This window comes from Camelus bactrianus, chromosome 2 (assembly GCF_048773025.1).
Source record: "Camelus bactrianus isolate YW-2024 breed Bactrian camel chromosome 2, ASM4877302v1, whole genome shotgun sequence".
Lineage (NCBI taxonomy): Eukaryota > Metazoa > Chordata > Mammalia > Artiodactyla > Camelidae > Camelus > Camelus bactrianus.
In genome coordinates, this window is record NC_133540.1 from 63260220 (window position 1) to 63274325 (window position 14106).

Here is a 14106-nt window from a genome sequence, read left to right on the forward strand (position 1 = left end):
TTCTTCTTTCTCTTATCCATTACAAAATGTTTGTTTTCCCAGAATCAACACATTCCAAAAACTCTCAAGGGGAAATAAGTCACACAGAAGGGAATTAGCCATAGCATAAAGCAGTGGAGATTGCATCCCTAGATATTGTAATTTTCCTGAAGCCCATCAACTAGGTCTGTGACTACATGCATGCTTGTGTGTGTGTTCATGTGTGTGGTCTGTGTATGCATTTGTGTGAGTGCAAAGGAGAGAGAGAGTGAGAAAAATCTGTTTACCTGAAGGGAAAATAAAATATAAATTAGGCACTTCATTTAATGCATTATTACATTTCTTATTGATTCTCTTCTTCCATTAGGATCCAAACTCCATGAAGGGAGGACTCAATCTGTTGTGTCACTGCTGTAGGCTCTATGAATAGAACAGAACCTGTCACTCAAAGCCCATAGTTCACATTAGGGATAACTCTTGGTGTGATATACTTTATGGGCTTTGATAAATGTAATGACATGTGTCTGTAGAGAAGAGTTTCATTGTCCTAAAACTCCTCTGTGCTCTACCTATTTACCCCTCCCTCCTCTCTAGCCCCTGGCAACAACTAGTCATTTTTTTGCTGTCTCCATAGTTTTGCCTTTTCTAGAATGTGTTGTAGCTGGAATCATACAGTATGCAGCCTTTTCAGATCGGCTTCTTTCACTCAGTAATATGCATTTAAGTTTCTTCCATGTCTTGTCATGGCTTGATAGCTCAATGAATAATATTCCATTGTCTGAATGGACCACCGTTCATCCATTCACCTACTGAATTTGCTTTCAAGTTTTGACAATTATGAATAGAGCTATTATAAATATCTGTGTGCAGGTTTCTGCATGGACATAAGCTTTCCACTCATTTGGGTACATATCAAGGAATGAGATTGATGGATCTTATCATATCTTATTTTTCATAAGAAACTGTCAAACAATCTTCCAAGATGGTTGTACCATTTTGCATCCCCACCAGCACAATATATTTTCTCTGTTGCTCCACATCCTTGCCAGCAATTGATGTTGCCAATGTTTTGGATTTTAATCATTCTAATGTATGTGGAATGGAAACAATTTCATTTTTAAAAAATTTGCAATTCTCTAATGATGTTGAGCATCTTTTCATATGCTTATTGGAAAAATATGAAACATAGCACAAATTTATGTGTCATCCTTGCACAGAAGACATGCTAATCTTCTCTATATAATTCCAGTTTTGGTATATGTGCTTCCAAAGTGAACACTGTCATTTCTTTTGATTCCCAAGTTGAAGTATGTCATGGTTCAAACAATCATGTAATAATGAGATGAACTGGAGTGCCATTGACTGAAGGGTCATGACTATTTCTATAAAATATAAAAGAGATCAGACCTGTGAATGAAGAAAAAGCAAAGGACATCTAGGAATGCACAAGAGAAAAAAACCAGGAGAAGGGAGTGTACTTTCAAACAGAACCACAAACGCACCCCAGTTTCAACATGTGCAGATAAAAACGAAGCAGGTTTTCAGAAGGAAGTAAACAATAATGGGGGCAAAGAAGTGACACAGAAACACTTTATAAGTTTTCTTCCAATATTTTACTTTCATTTTTTCCTTCTGCCTCAAGCCCTGTTTACACAGAATTTAGAAAAACAGTGTGACTGCACACTTATTTTAAAAAGTAATAAAATTGTTTAGGGCAGAGATATTATTTTAAACTCATAGTTGGACACCTGTATTTTAAGATGTGTGAGATACCATAGCATGTTCTAGACCCCATTTTGGCACTGGAAATAAAAAATGAAACAAAACGAATTTCCTGTCTCAACGGAAGTTAAATTTCAGTGGCTGGAGGCAAACAAAGAAGAATTAAACAAACAAAAATCAAATATATAAAAGGTAGAGTAATAAAACAGGGTAAGCTGAAAAGGGAACACTGGTGTGGCTCACTGTATTATACAGATTTACTGGGGGAGATTTTTCCTCTAACATCATATCGGAGAAGAGCCCTGAAGCACATGCTGAATTTGGCCATTCCCTGGGCCAAGAACATTTCAGATGAACAAATAACAAATGCAAAGGTCTCGGAGCAGAACTTCCTTGGCATGTTCAAAGAACAGAAGGAGGCTTGTGTGACTGGAATAATGGTAGAGGAGGCTTACATTTTGAGTGGAGTGTGAAAGAAGAGAAGTAAAACAGTTGATGTGAGAAATGTAAGAGAGAAAACCATATAGGGCTGTATAAGGCTTTGAAGTAACTTAAAAGCTTTCCTGAGAGTCAGATATGAAAATGCAATCAACCAGCTTGTCCTAGTTGACACTTACAGTAGCATGCTCCCTGCAAAAGAGCAAAATGCATTTATAGTCACATGCGCATAAACCATTATCTAGATTGATCATATTCTGGACAGTGAATTAAGTATCATTAATTTAAAAGTGTTTAAATGAATGAATATGGAAACACAACATGTCAGAATATGTGGAATATTACTAAAACAATATTAAGGGAATATTTAAAGCATAGAAAATTTATAATAGAAGTGATAAAGAGACTCAAATCATGTACCTTATCTTTCACCTTAAGAAACTGGAAACAGAAGAGCAAATATAATCTAATGCAAGCAGAAGAAATTATAAAAATCAAAGTGAAAATTGGTGAAATAGAAACCTCCAGTCTACTCAGGCAATAGAAATAAAAGCAAAAATAAACAAATGGGACCTAATCAAACTGATAAGCTTTTTCACAGCAAACAAACAAATGACAAAATAAGCAAAACAAAATGACAACCTATGGAATGGGAGAAAATATTTGCAAATGATGAGACTGACAAGGGCTTAATTTCCAGAATATATTGACAGCTCATACAACTTAGTAAGAATAAAGCAAACAACCCAATCCAAAAATGGGCAGAAGACCTAAACAAGCAGTTCTCTCATGAAGACATACAAATGGCCAACAGGCACATGAAAAAATGCTCAGTATTGCTAATTACCAGAGAAATACAAATCAAAACTATAATGAGGTATCACCCCACATCAGTCAGAATGGCCGTTATTCAAAAGTCCACAAACAATAAATGCTGGAGAGGGTGTGGTGAAAAGGGAACCCTCCTACACTGTTGGTGGGAATGTAGTTTGGTGCAGCCATTATGGAAAACAGGAATGGAGATTCCTCAGGAAACTAAAAATAGACTTACTATATGATCCAGCAACCCCACTCCTGGGCATACATCTGGAGGGAACTCTAAATCGAAAAGATACATGCACCCCAGTGTTCATAGCAGCACTATTTACAATAGCCAAGACATAAAGCAACCAAATGTCCATTGACAGAGGACTGGATGAAGTTGTGGGACATTTATACAATGAAATACTAGCCAGTCATAAGAAAGAATAAAATAATGCCATTTGCAACAACATGGATGGATCTGGAGATCATCATTCTAAGTGAAGTAAGCTAGAAACAGAAAGAAAAATACCATATGATATCATTCATATGTTGAATCTAAAAAAAAGAAGACATTAATGAACTACTAATGAACTTATCTATAAAGCACAGACTCACAGACATAGAAAACAAATTTATGATTACTGGGGGGGGAAAGGAGGTGGGAAGGGATAAATTGGGAGTTTGAATTCACAAGTATTAACTACTATATATAAAATAGATTAAAAAAAACCAAATTTCTTCTGTATAGCAAAGGGAACTATATTCAATATCTTATAGTAACCTATAATGAAAAAGATATGAAAATGAATACATATGTATGTATATGTATGATTGAAATATTATGCTGTTCACCAGAAATCAATACATTATAACTGACTATACTTCAATTAAAATTAATGAAATCACAGAAAAAAAACCCTCCAAAATGAGAGAAAAATTATAAATAAAAGAGAAAGAGTAAGAAAAAAAGAAGATAATTACCAACATCAGGCTGAAAGAACTGATATCACGACAAAGGAAAGTGAGGAAGTGTTAAGAACAACTTTTGCCTATAAATTTGACAACTTACATGAAATGGACAAATTGCTTATACGACACAAACTACCAAAATCCTTGCAAGAAGAAATCAATACTCTGAATAGCTCTTTATCTACTAAGGAAATTGAAATTGCAGATAAATCCTTCCCCGGCCCAGAATCTCACTGGTGAAATGCTACCAAATATTTTCAGAAGAAATCAGACCAATTTTATACAGTTTTCCAGAAAATGTAAGAGAAGTGAATACTTCCCAACTCCTTGTACGGGCATTATCTTGAACCAAAACCTAGAAGAAGTAAACTGTGCTTATTATTTTGACATGTACAAAAATACTGAATCACTAGATTGTATAACAGGAAATAACACAGTGTTGTAGGTCAATTATAATTCAAAAACAAACAAACAAACTCAGAGAAAAAGAGATCAGACTTGTGTTTACCAGAGGTGGGGGGGGATGGGGGAGGAGGAATTACATGAAGGCAGTCAAAAGGTACAAACTTCCAGCTATAAGATAAATAAGTACTAAGGATGTAATGTACAACATGGTAGATATAATTAATGCTGCTGTATGTTATATATGAAAGTTGTTAAGAGCCAATTCTAAGTTCTCATCACAAGGAAAATCTTTTTATTTCTTTAATTTCATGTCTGTATGAGATGATGGGCAGTCACTAAACTCACTGTGATAATCATTTCACTATGTAGGCAAGGCAAGTCATCATGCTGTACACCTTAAACTAATACAGTGCTCTACGTCAATTACATCTCAACAAAACCAGAAGAAAAAGGTAAACTGCAGATCAATGTCCCCCATGAACACAGACACAAATATTCTAAACAAAATATTGTAACATCAAATCCGTACTGTAAAGATGGTAATTTTCTCAAATTGGTAAATTCAATCCCCTCCCATTGAAATTTCTGGCATGTCATGAGTGTGTGTACATACCTCTGTGCGTGTCTGTAGACAACCTGATCTAAAATATATATAAAACACAAATAATCAAGAAAAAATAAGGCACAATGCTAGACAATTAGACCAATGGAACAGAATAGAGAGTAAAGAAACAGATACACCCATATACCTTCATCTGATTTAGGACAATGGGAAACTATGTTCTATTCAATAAATGGTGCCGAATAAATTAGATGTTCATATAGAAAGTATTAATTTCTAATGAATTGTACACGTAATTTCTAATGGTAAAATCATTAATGCTTTTATAGAAAAAAGTGTGATCGTGACATTTAAGTAGGTAAAAATTGCTTAAATATTATATTAAAAGTTCTATTAATAAAGGTAAAAATGAAGAAATCAATATATTAATATTAATAACTTCTGATAATAAAAAAGATGCTAATTAGTATGATGAAAAGATCCCAAAGGGTGGGATGTATACATCTGACAAAAGAATTTTATTCAGAATGTATAAAAAGTTCTACACATAGAGATGTAATTGTCCCTCATTGATAAAATTCTTCACTGGACACTTCACACAAAATGATATTCAAATGTAAACAAGCATACAAGAAAGTGCTCAACTTTATTATTCATCAGAGAAATACAAGTTAAAACACAAACCACTACATACCCACCAGAACAGGTACCATAAAAAAGACAGACAATGCTAAATGTTAGTGAAATGTGAATCCACTGAAACTTACAAAATACAGCAGCAATATACACTTATTTAGCCACTTCGGAAAATAATTTGTTAGTATGTATTAAGAGTGTACATAGACAAAATGATCTGCAAGCCCATGTCTGTTTATACACAAGGACATTCATAGACTTATTTCCCAAAAGATATGAACAAAGTTTCTCATAGCATGTATTATTCTTAATAATCCTAACCTAGGCTATTTTTAAATATTAAACACGGGATAATAACCATATAAAAACTAAATAAAATTAAATAATACAATAATATAGATATAACTTTGGAATATTCAATATCGCAGAGATACTATTTCTAACTAAATTAATTTAAAAATCTTAATCTAATTTCAGTTGTATATTGATGAAATTCTAAAAGCTACTCCTAAAATGTATTGGGAAGAATTAGTGCATGAGTACAGCCAAACAAATTTTGGCAAAGAGGAATATGAGAGGACCTTGATTAAATATATATTAAAATAATATAAAATGATAGTAATTTAAAGAGAATGGTGCTGATACAGAAATTAAAAATAAAGTAATTTAAGAGAATAGAAATTTCAGAAGAAGGTTTTTCATACATATGCATATACTATGTAATAAATAATACAAGTCATATAATTGAAAGAAAATGGACAATTGTTATCTCAACATGAGACAATGTTGAGATAACTGGCTATTCATTTTAGGAAAATATTATAAACATATTTCATAATAGAGGCAGAGGTAAATCCCAGAAGAGTTAAAGTTTTAAGGTTAAAGCTATATGCTTCTAATTTCTGCTAATGTTGTCTCAATTAATAAGATCCATTTTAGTGCTGAAAATATTTAAATATGCTGGATAAATTTTTTAAAGTCTTAGCATAAAATGGCTGAAATACATCCTGAGCTCAAAATATACTAAGGTCAACTACTATGTATAAAATAGATAAGCAACAAGGATATATTGTACAGCACAGAGAACTATAGCCATTATTTTGTAGTAACTTTAAATGGAGTATAATCTATGAAAATATTGAATCACTATGTTGTACATCTGAAACTAATATTTTATTGTAAATCAACTATAAATTTTATTTTTATATATATGCACACACACACACACACACACAAGGTCAAAACTAAATAGGAAATTGGAACACAACTGCGTTTTTTTTTTCCTAAAGGGGATTTAGCTTCTTTTTTTTTCCCCCTAAGGGGCATTACCAAATCTCAGTAAATTAAGACTCTGGTTCTGATTACCTCCCAGGGTAAAAGAATATAAATCAAAACTCTGAGCCCAGGCTGGGGATTCAACTCATTATAAAATGAAGTAGTAATCCAAAGTAATATACCGTCAGTGGAAGCAACAGCCAGAATTAAACCAGCCACCATGCAAATTTACAGCGTGTGTTCACATATTCTGAAAGGTCAAAGAAGCATAAGCTATCAAATTGTTTTAAAGCAGCTCCAGACTGCTAAGGCCTTTAAGGAGCACAGAGGACACGGTCAGGCAAACACTATACAAATGGATTCTGAAATGGTCAACATAAGGTCGAACGTACCGGGTGCAGAGAATAACGAGAACAATAAACAGAAATGACAGTCAGGAGAAACAGACAGGTGAAAACTTCAAATACTGGTACAAAGGGACATAGATTATTAAAAATGTAAAACTATATTAACTACATCTAAAAATAAAAGAAAAAATTTTGGAAAACTACTAAAAGAAAGGCAAAATTAGAGAAAGTATCATGAAGATTGGGAAAAGAACCAGTCAGTATTTCTAAAAATAAAAACTCATTAGCAGAAATATGAAATAACCCAAATTTAAGGTAAATATATAGGAGGAGTTTTGGTTTCACTGAGGCAGTGCAAGTTCTCCAGAGTGCATCTCTGTCCCTTACTATAACTGAGCTTTAGCAAATACACACACGCACACATACAAAGAAACAAAAAATCAAGCTATTTAAAGAATGGGATATTTAAGGCAGGTAAGCTGTGGAAAAGAGTCAAACGTTGAGAAGCAACCCTCAAAGGATGAGTTTTCTGGTTTTTGTTTCTGTTTTTTCCTTCTCGAGGCTTGACTTGTGTCTTGGGCTCCAGCCACAGTGGTGTCTGCAACTAGAACAGTGATAGAATTCCCTCCCTGTTTATGACCAAAGGGAAACACTGAAAGGGCCTCAGGCAAGCAGGAGTGTGAGCAGGAAACACTAGAGAGGAGAAGCCAGAAAAAGGGGTCCCCTAATTCTTTTTACAGGCGAGCCTCGGAGGTACCGCAGGTTCAGTTCCAGACCACCGAAAAACGCAGTAAAATGAGTCACACACATTTTTTTGATTTCCCAGTGCACATAAAAGTTATGTGTAAACTATACTGTAGTCCATTAAGTGTGCAATAGCATTATGTCTTTAAAAAAAGTACATACCTTAATTTAAAAATACTTCATTGCTAAAAAATTGCTATCATCTGAACCTTCAGTGAGTTTGTAATAGTAACATTAAGGATAACTGATCACAGATCACCAAAAAATATATATAATAATAACGAAAAATTTTGAAATTTTGTGAGAATTACCAAAGTGTGACATAGAGACAGGAAGTGAGCAAATGCTGTTGGGGAAAAAATGGTGCCAATAGACTTGTTTCAGGTAGGGTTGGCACAAACGTTTAATTTGTGGGAAAAAAAATGCAGTATTTGTAAAGTGCAATAAAATGAGGTATGCTTATACATGTATTCATGCATGTCACAGCCTAATCCCTAAAACACATACGCATGGAACAAACCAAAGCTAGCCTAAGAAAGTGAGAACTAAACTGAGACTTGAATTAACCACACAGTTTCAGTCTAATCCCTGACTGTACATCCTTTTGGACAAACCTAAACCGGCACAGCAAACGCTGTGAGTATGGAATTGCTATCTGAACTACTGTCCATAGAGTTTATATAGAAGTTACTGACTTCTGAATACTTAGATTTTTTTTTTTTTACTTTACAGAAATTATAAAACAGTTTTCCAAAGTTTCTGACTGGATCATATTCCTCCTACCAGAAGAATCTCTGTTAATATTATTTGTGATTCAGACATACTAGTTCTCTCTGTTTTTATTTTCCTCCAAATATATTTTGCTTTTATTTTTTAGTACAGAATTATAGTATGAGTGATTTTTCTTTCAATATTTGACATTTCTTTATACTTCTATAATTTCTATCTTTGTTTCTTTCTATACAATGTATCTTTTTTCCTCTGGCTGCTGTCAAGATTTTCTCTTTATCTTTCTTTAATTTTCAGCTGCTTGAATATAATCTGTCTTTTTTATCCAGCACTCTTATAAGACTTAGCCTCAGGAAGCATAGAAATTGCACAGGCATACCTCGGAAATATTGTGGGTTCTGTTCCAGACCACCACAATAATGTGCACATCACAATAAAGAGAGTCACATGAAATTTTTGGTTTCCCAGTGCATATTAAAACTATGTTTACAACATATTGTAGTATATTAAGTGTGTAATAGCATTACATCTAAAAAGTCAATGTACATACCTTAATTAAAAATACTTCATTACTAAAATATGCTAACCATTATCTGAGCCTTCAACAAGTTGTAATCTTTTTGCTGGTGGAGGGTCTTCCCTCAACGTTGATGGCTGCTGACTGATCAGGGTGGTGGCGGCTGAAGGCTGGGGCCACTGTGTCAATTTCTTAAAGCAAGACAACAATGAAGTTCGCCACATCAATTGACTCTTTCTTTCACTAACAATTTCTCTGTAGCACATAATACACTTTGGTAGCATTTTCCCCACAGTAGAATTTCTTTCAAATTGGAGTCAATTCACTCAAATTTTGCCTTTGCTTTATCAACTAAATTTATGTGATATTCTAAATCTTCCGTTGTATCTCAACAATCTTTACAGCATCTTCACCAAGAGCAAGAAACCACTTCATCTTTGCTCATCCATAAGAAGTAACTCTTTATCCACTAAAGTTTTATAGTAAGATTCAGTTACATCTTCAGGCTCCAGAAAATTTCTAATTTTCTATCTCTTGCAATTTCCACCAAATCTGCAATTTCTTCCTCCACTAAAGTTTTGAGTCACACAAACACACACACACACAAAGTCACCCATGAAGCTGGAATCAGTTTCTTCCAAACTCTTGTGAACATTGATGTTTTGACTTCTTTCCATGAATTGTAAATGTCCTCAATGGTATCTAGGATGGTGAATCCTTTCCAGAAAGTTTTCAATTTACTTTGCCCAGATCCATCTGAAGAATCACTATTTATGGCAGCTATGTATATGCCTTATGAAAAGTATTTCTTAAATAATAAGACTTGAAATTCAGAATTACTCCTTGATCCATGGGCTGCAGAATGGATGCTGTTTGCAGCATGAAAACAACATGATTCTTGTTGTACGTTTCCATCAGAGCTCTTGGGTGACCAGGTACATTGTCTATAAGCAGTAATATTTTCAAAGGAGTCTTTTTTACTGAGCACTAGGACTCAACAGTGGGCTAAAAATAGTCAGTAAACCATATAAATAGATGTGCTATCACCCATGCTTTGTTGTTCCATTGATAGAGCACAGGCAGAGTAGATTTAGCATCATCTTAAGGGCTCTAGGATTTGGGGAATGGTACATGAGCACTGACTTCAACTTAAGAGTCTCCAGCTGCACTAGCCCCTAATTAGAGTCAGCCTTTCCTTCGAAGCTTGAAGCCAGGTATTAACTTCTTTCCTTATGAAAGTTCTAGATGGCATCTTCTTTCAGTAGAAAGCTGTTTCATCTACACAGAAAATCTGGTGTTTTATGTAGCTACCTTCATGAATGATCTCAGCTAGATCTTCTGGATAACTTGCTGAAGCTTCTACATCAGCACTTGCTGCTTCACCTTGCATTTTCATGTTACGGAGATGCCTTCTTTCCTTAAACTTCGTGAAGCAAACTCCGCTAGCTTCCAACTTTTCTTCTGCCTTCATAGAACTGAGGAGAGTTAGGGCCATGCTCTGGATTAGGCTTTGTCTTAAGAGAATGTTATGGCTGGTTTGATCTTCTATCCAGACCAGTAAAATTTTCTCCATATTAGCCAAAAGGCTGTTTCACCTTATCATCTGTATGTTCACTGGAGAAGCAGATTTAATGTCCTTCTAGAACTTTTCCTTTGTATTCACAACTTGGCTAACTGTTTACACAAGAGGCCTAGCTTTCGGCCTATCTCGGCTTTCCACATGCCTTCCTCACTAAGCTTAAGCATTTCTAGCTTTTTATTTAAAATGAGAGACAGTGTGACTCTCTTTTCACTTCAACACTTAGAGGCCATTGTAGAGTTATTAATAGGCTTAATTTCAATACTGTGTGTCCCTTTGGTCAGGAGGCCTGAGGAGTGGGAGAGAGATGGGGGTTCGGCCGGTCGGTGGATCATTCAGAGCACACACATTTATCGATTAAATTTACCATCTTATATGAGCTTGGTTAGTGGCCCGCCAAAATAATTGCAATAGTAACACAAAGATAACTGATCAAAGATCACCATAAAAATATAACAATAATGAAAAAGTTTGAAATATTGCAAGAATTACCAGAATGTGACACAGAGGCAGGAAGTGAGCAAATGCTGTTGGAAAAATGGTGCCAATCGACTTGCTCCAGGTCGTGTTGCCACAAACCTTCAGGCTGTAAAAGCCTCGATATCTGCAAAGCACAATAAAATGAGCTAAGCCTGTGTATGATATAAAGATAGGGAATGTTTGCTTTTACTTTCCCCAGAAGCATTTTAGTTTTCACATACCATGAAAATTAGATCTGTAGTCCTTTGTCTAGTTAATTGTTCTGTTCTGAGGGACAAATGGTTGCAGCCTAAAAAAAAAAAATCTCCATCAGGCTTATTTACATCAAATTATAGTCACTTTATAATGGTTTTGTCCATTTTCACCGATGATAAAGATGAATAGTGGGATGAGTAGGAAAGAAAAGAATGGGAAAATTTATAGATCTTTATCAACATGACCATTAAAACATGTGATTCATATAGATATGTCAATCCACTTCATGATAATTCAATATATCATCAAGAGTGTACCATTGTGTCAGTTACTAGTATCAAATTACTAATTCACAGGGAAAGAATGTGCAACAATCTAATCTTTTTTCATTAGATTATCATTTTTCCTTAAAAAAAGAAAATGAGTGGTAATCTACTCAAAATATCAATATTTGCTATTGACAGAGTCAATTATTAGAAATGTCTAATTATGTTGCATGTTCACTATACAAATTCGGCATTTTATGTTAGTTTCAAAAGACTGAGTCTCTTGTCAGATGAAACCACTGATTAATATTTCATTCTTGCCAAAGCTTGTATTCTCAATCGTCTCTTATTTAATTTTTTGGATCTTTGAAATGTTTTCATATTCCTAGACTGTTAGTTACATAGCTTTTTAAAAAGCTTGATTCAAATACAACTACAAAAGAAATTAAAGTCAATTTAAAGTTCATTGTACTTTAAACTAATTTTTTCAATGACTATGGTGATTATTTGTGGACAATAATTTTATAGGTGTTTTAATGTCAAGAGCTATAATCAATGTCCTTTGATTGTGAAATTATTTAAAAAATCATTGAGAAACAAAATAATCAGAATGATTATTACGTATATATAATGATAATATAAAGCAGATGGAAAAACCAGTGAAAAATGATCGCTCATACAGATGAAATTAATAAATAATTAGTTAGCTATATTACTACCACAGTGGGATATACAGTGGCAAGATGCCCAGACAATGCTAAGAAAGAGAATCAGCACCATTTGAATTAAATTCACTGTATCCCAACATTTTGCTGTATCTTCAACATAGTACCTATGCAAAATATTTTTGCATAATTATTACTACTGTTAAAAATATTTCTCTACAGAGAGAAGAATGTATTCCACAAATAGAAGTTTCTGTAAGAGACAAGAATGCATTTAGAAGCAAGAGTTCCTATGTGACAACTTTTAAATTTAATCATTTATATTTACTATGCCTGGAGTCTTGTAGGCTTTTGAATGGCTTCCAAGCTAGTTCCTACCTTAATCCAATCCAAATTTCTGATTATGTTTGAAAGTATGAGAGCCCATGATTGGGTTAACAAATTGTAACAGACCCCAGCCGCTTGTCTCCTTAAAGAACAAATGTGCTTAGTAACTGCCTTGCAAGTAGGTGCCTGTGCATCTGCACTCCTGTCTCCTTGCTGTAAAAAGAGAGACAATGCCTTGCTTGTGTAGTTGAGGTTTTAGACAGCACTCTGCTCGTTGCAAAGCAAAGACCCAGGCCCTCAGCTATAAACGCTGGGCATGCCTGCTGTTAGATAGCCTTTTATCCCCAAAACAAGGAACTGGCTGGTCTGGTGGTCTGCTTTAACATATCCATAAGAATGTATCTTGATCCCCTCTCCCCATGACATCCCTAAAGATAAACAAAGTCCTTTGTACTCATTGTGATCTCTACAATCTCGATCCCATCGTGTCTTTCCCTAAATTCCTGCATTCCATCACACAACTGTTAGTGATTTTTCCTTTGATTGTACACAATAAATGTGGGAGCATTTGAGAGGCTCTTGGAGTTGGCTCCCGACTCCCTCCCACTCTCTTGACTTTTTCCACAGAGTCTCAAGTAATTCATTCCGTCTCGGTGGGACTTCTGCAGGCCAGAACCCACATGAAAGATAATAAGCAAATTAGATTTTAGGGGGAAAGTGCAGTTAGCCCCAACTCAGCTTGGTGGCATTTCAGCATCATTCAGTCAGATCAGGATAACTGGGTTGCAGTTCTGTGAATCCAGGCAGAGAACTCACAATGTGAAGGGTAACAGTGTATCCTCACATAATCAAAGTCTGTAAGTGTATTACTATTGCCATTATTACTGATAAGGAGAAGAAAATGCAATAAGTATTTGAAAAGAATACTGCATTTTGCAAAATATCCTCAAATGCAACATGTACCAGAGTGAACCACGCTGTGAAGCACTACTAATATATGTTTACATAAATTAAATGTTGGTGGAATTATTTGGACCAGAAATTCAGAATTAAGCAATTTTATATAATTAATCCAATTCACTGAATTAGAGTTAATTTAAAAATATATTGTTTCAATAAGATGGAACTACATTAGTATTCACTAATTTGGACATCTTACAAACAGAAAGAAAATAAATATTTGTAAGTTAAGGAGTGTATATCTCTATATTGTCAGATGTCTTTCCTATAAGTGAACAAAGATCCCTTCTTCTAAAATAAGGGCAACAGTCTTCACCAAATCTGGGATTTAATTTCAATTGCTTTTTACTAAGGTATGTTGATCTAAATATTCTCAATATTTTCTTCTTGACAAAGTTTAGATTTTTAAACTTAAAGAATTTTTTTTTTTTTGGACAAAGAGTATGTCAAAATATATAAAATCAAGTTATTTAGATGCATGGATCAGAAGCCTGAAAACTAGAATAA

The 14106-nt window shown here is 34.3% G+C and overlaps 1 long non-coding RNA gene and 1 other non-coding gene across 2 annotated transcripts in view; both read right to left on the reverse strand.

The window, feature by feature from the left end:
* LOC123616488 (uncharacterized) overlaps positions 1-14106 on the reverse strand; it is a 161842-nt gene that overhangs the window by 126234 nt on the left and 21502 nt on the right. Inside the window, exons 3-4 of the long non-coding RNA XR_012499508.1 lie at positions 11408-11475; positions 11199-11310 (exon numbers count right to left, since the gene is read on the reverse strand). This is a non-coding gene — a long non-coding RNA (uncharacterized LOC123616488). The remainder of the gene's footprint in view (positions 1-11198; positions 11311-11407; positions 11476-14106) is intronic.
* On the reverse strand, positions 1152-1258 carry LOC123616504 (U6 spliceosomal RNA). Its single transcript, XR_006724522.1, has one exon. It is a non-coding gene; the product is annotated as a U6 spliceosomal RNA (small nuclear RNA).